Source organism: Sinocyclocheilus grahami, unplaced genomic scaffold (assembly GCF_001515645.1).
Source record: "Sinocyclocheilus grahami isolate Dianchi unplaced genomic scaffold, SAMN03320097.WGS_v1.1 scaffold13.1, whole genome shotgun sequence".
NCBI classification, from domain to species: domain Eukaryota; kingdom Metazoa; phylum Chordata; class Actinopteri; order Cypriniformes; family Cyprinidae; genus Sinocyclocheilus; species Sinocyclocheilus grahami.
Genome location: NW_015505192.1, coordinates 263,407 through 268,490, shown reverse-complemented (window position 1 = coordinate 268,490; position 5,084 = coordinate 263,407). Strand labels below are relative to the sequence as shown.

Genomic DNA, 5,084 nt, shown 5'->3' with positions numbered 1-5,084 from the left:
CCTCTTGTGCAAGCCCTGGCCTACGCCAAAAAGTAGGGGCGCAGGTGGCTTCCACAGGACACTGGAAGGGGCAGTAGCTGTGGCCTTTTGGTAGGATCCCATTTCGTCGGTCATCCGACGTGATGTTGAGAGTGACCGACTGAAAGGGAACATCTCAGTTACGTATGGTAACCCTCGTTCCCTGAAGGAGGGAATGGAGATTTCACGTCCCGTCGCCACAGCTCCTGTACCACCGCTGAGTGGCCGGGTCACCGGCTCGGCTCCTCAGCAAAAACCTGAATATGCGCTGCATCTGCTGCCTACTTATACTCACGCTGTGATCAGCAGCAGCTGGATGCAATAATCGCATGCCAATGTGCATTGGCTCGTTTAGTTTACACTCAAAGTAGATTGGTCTCTCTAAGCGAGATCCCAATTCGTCGGTCATCCGACATGACGTCTCCGTTCCCTCCTTCAGGGAATGAGGGTTACCATACGTAACCGAGACGTTCTTTACAGCGTTTGGATTGGAGCCAGTACAGTTTATGTTTTGATTTGAATTTCCAGCAACCAAACAAACTTTGAAAGTTTGGCAACTGAACGTTTAATACCTACCAGATTTCATGTTTTGATGAGATGCAGCTAAATTAAAGCCTTTTTGATAAACACAATGTCAAAAAGGTCTAAGTAACATATGTACTTTTTACGTAATATATAATCCCAAATGTGCCTGTCCAAACAGCACAAGAGTTGTCAAACAAGTAGTGAATTGTCATTGCCGTGAGATCAAGCACTTATGACTTTGCACATTTTTTTTTAAATAAATAGTGGTCAGTGCTATAGGCATGCATGAAATAGTGGTACAATATTGGTTGTCAACTGATATCAACTTTTTAATTGATCAGTAACAGCCAATATTGTATAATTTATTGTTCATGCTTATTTTCTCTTATTTTTACACGTTTCACATGCAGGGATATTATAGTGAACTAAAACTAAAACCATAAAACATTGTTACTTGAAATAAAATAAAACATAAATACCTTAAACTTAGCTTTATTCCAGCCAGTTGCCAAGGTAACATTTTTCATTTTCATTTAGCTTATCTTGATGTACTAAAATAACAAACTAAAACTGGAATAACAACTATATAGACATATTTAAAAAAGAAGGACCAAGAAAAATGATAAAAATAGACAACATTACTAAAACTTTTACATATAAATTAAAATAGAAAACAGAAAAATAATAACTAATTCAAAATATGAATAAAAACTATAATAGTATTTCAATGATACTATTACTAATGCTGTCATTTAATCCTTATTCAAATGCTTTTAAATTTTTTAAAAACACAAATAATTTAATAACACTTAAATTATAAATGTAATAGTTAGCCGATCTCAAAATTAATATTAGTTTTTCTTACTGTAAATGATAATTGAGTGATGCCTAAATTCACTTGTAGCACAATGTATAGCTAGCATTTAAATTTTTGTATTTTATTTTAAAATGATTTAGATAAAATTGTATAGAATTTTAATATCATCTATTTGTTGGTCATCCATCATAACATAAATATAAAATCAGGCCAGAATTGTAATATTCATTGCATCCCTACTGCACCATCTACACACAGTATGTACATTTTAGTCAAACACATTAAAAACCAGTATGAGTCCACCATAGTTATGCATGATATTTATAGTTATAAACTAATGTTAGAGGTGTGTGTGTGTTTTTTTGGCCAGTATTGTTTAAGCTATTGTACATGCTGTCATCTAATGCTTATCTTTGCTGTCATCTAATGCTTATTTAAAGTACATAAAAAATAAAAAATAAACGCTAATCATTTGAAAACACTGTTAAATGTAATCTCAAAATTAATATCCATTGATTTCATACTAAACATTATAATGTTGTGATTGTTGTTATTGTGGTTTTTAATGTATTTCGACAAATATAAGTGTAGAATAATGAGCAGCTTAACAGCATTGGCCATGATATCAATGCATTCCTACTGCACTGGCTATATATGTATGTCTTAATCAAGCATATTAAAAAATCCAGTCTGAAGTACAGTGAGAATTTTGTTGAATTTCCTCCTCGTATCTCGCATCATAATGGAATTTTCCATGAGGTAGCAGAACAGAGCAGAGAGCTCTGGAATGTGAGCAGGATGGGACTTGCCTTCTTTCCTTTGGAATCCTACCTGCAAGAACCAACTCCATTTTAAAGCGCCTGACTGGACTGAGGTTTATTGGACCTCAGAGCCCCATTTCATGTTTCATTAGAGTCCTAATTATCTGTCCTCCTAATTACACCACCCCAGATTTCAAACCAAAGCTCATTTGTGTCATAGTGAGAGACGATTAACACAATCCTCATAGAATGTTGAACAAATCCCCCAACACAACATGGAGCACTTCACACTCTAACCTCAGCATGTGATGCAAGATAGTCCTGTATACGTCACTCAGAGCTCTTCATTATCATGATTATAATTGTGGAACATCATATTTAACTAACAAAATAGCATGAATCGCTCATTACACAGATAAACACAGATGAGGACTCGCGATGGGTTTATTTAATGACGATCAAACCATGTAGATCCATGTAATCTTGTGAAGAGATAAGGAAACGTAACAATAGAAGAGAATTTATGAATAAATGCACGTTCAGAAAAGAGAGAGAGAGTGTGTGTGTGTGTGTGTTTGGATTGCTATTTAGGGCGCGGAATACATCTTCTCTGCTTGAAGACCATTAAAGTTTTTCCTCTAGAAATTCAGTTCACACTTTTCCTGTTGCACTTTTGTACCCGCAACCCATAATACAGAGATCGATGCAGGCTCATAGCGATTCTGAACAACTAACGGCATTCTGCACAGTGCAGAGGTGGCACACGAGATGCTGGTTTATTGTTATGGGGCCAGGGTTCAGGCCGTTATGTCACCGGTCTGGACTGAAGAACAACACCTGATACGTCTCCGGCTTTGTTCACAGCCTGGAGCTCTGATGAAAGTTCAGGGCTCGTCAGCTTACTCATTCTCTGTCTGCGGCGGCATCGCTGTGAAAGGTCTTTCCAACAGTAATGGAGCTGAATTTAAATCTAATAGGTGTGCAGTGTTTAAACCAAACTTTTCGCCTTAGCTATTATCCTTCTGTTGCTGTTATTGGAGATCTGATTTGTTTTATGTTTTAGAGATTCTGAGAGATTACTGAAATGAATGCCAACGTCTTTTAAACTCTTAAATGATGAAAAATGTAGGGAAGTCTGAGTTTTTTTATCTACTAAAGGTCAAATTGTGTTTGTAATAATAGATATATTTTCTCTTCTTTACAGGGTTCAGGCCGTTATGTCACCGGTCTGGACTGAAGAACAACACCTGATACGTCTCCGGCTTTGTTCACAGCCTGGAGCTCTGATGAAAGTTCAGGGCTCGTCAGCTTACTCATTCTCTGTCTGCGGCGGCATCGCTGTGAAAGGTCTTTCCAACAGTAATGGATCTGAATTTAAATCTAATAGGTGTGGAGTGTTTAAACCAAACTTGTCGCCTTAGCTATTATCCTTCTGTTGCTGTTATTGGAGATCTGCTTTGTTTTATGTTTTAGAGATTCTGAGAGATTACTGAAATGAATGCCAACGTCTTTTAAACTCTTAAATGATGAAAAATGTAGGGAAGTCTGAGTTTTTTATCTACTAAAGGTCAAATTGTGTTTGTAATAATAGATGTATTTTCTCTTCTTTATGTTTGAATTAATATTGATTTTTCATAACTGGGTATTGCTGTGACGTTACTTATTTTGAATGTCTCAAAAGAAGATCTGACTTTGGCTTGCAGAAAATTCCAGAATATCTATTTTTTTGTGATTGGCATGTGTGCTTGCTTGCATTTCAGTCAGTGAGAGTCACAGTAGCGCCATCTCTTGGTGTGCTTCTGAAGTTGCTGTGGCATCTCTGCATTCAAGATGATGACTGCCTTGGAACAAAATATGAAACAATTTTGGATATCTTTGCTGTTTTATTATGTAAGTAGGCTTTGTTGTGTCTGATTATGTCTTATACATTGCCAGTCGTATTACATTTCTTATTTCTCTTTCTATCTTAATCTCTCTTAATCTCTCATCATTAGTTTCTTGGGGAGAAGCCATTAATAGCCTATGGGAACCAGTTTCTGCCTCAGAGTTAAAAAATTAAGGTAATTTTGACTTTATATCTGACTTAATTTATTATAATTGCTAATTCTCAGAACTGTAACTTTAAAAGTTGCAGTTATTTTATATCCTGTAATTGCATCTGTTTCTCACAATTATGACTATATTCACACTTGTGAAGTAAGTTCTCATAAATGCATATATATATCAATTATTATCACACGATCATGATTTTATTTCTCATAATTGTGATGTTTCATAGTTTATTTTATATAATTGCGACTATATAACCAAATTTCTTGTAACCGTGAATTATATTTGAATTATTATTGTGAATTATATTTTACTTTTGTTACATTAATTCTCCTAAATGCAGATTTATATGTCATAATTGTGTTTTTTATATCCAGGAATCGCACTTATGCATTGACTGTTTCTCATAATAACAACTTTATATATCACAGTTGCAACTTCCATCTCCTGAAAATCTTGCATTTATAAGGAGACTTTTTTCTCTCATAATTGTGACATTTGTGATGGTAATTCTTGTGAATATATATTTATCTCACAAATATTTTATCACATAACTGTGATTTTATTTCTCATAATTGTGGATGTTCTCACTGTTCCACAATTGTGATTTTTATATCATAATTCTGACATAATTTCTTGTAATTGTTTATGTATATCTCACAATTGTGACATTAATTCTCCTAAATGCACTTTTATACATTTTTTTATATATAATTGTTTTTAACATAAAAACAATTATTTTTCTAAATGCACTTTATATGTCATATTGTTATTTTTATATCCAGAAACTGCACTTTATATCTTACAACTGTGGCTATTTTTCACAAATGCAACTTTCCATCTCCCAAAAAAAGATCATTTAAACCATCTCCTAATTACCTTTTTTATTTTTTCCTATAAGGTGGAGAGGAGCT

The 5,084-nt window shown here is 34.6% G+C and overlaps 1 long non-coding RNA gene across 1 annotated transcript; it reads left to right on the top strand.

The window, feature by feature from the left end:
* The first annotated feature begins 3,047 nt into the window (after nucleotides 1-3,047).
* Nucleotides 3,048-4,183, top strand: LOC107599591 (uncharacterized). Its single transcript, XR_001610676.1, has 3 exons — nucleotides 3,048-3,098; nucleotides 3,882-4,011; nucleotides 4,116-4,183. It is a non-coding gene; the product is annotated as an uncharacterized lncRNA (long non-coding RNA).
* The last annotated feature ends 901 nt before the right edge of the window (nucleotides 4,184-5,084 follow it).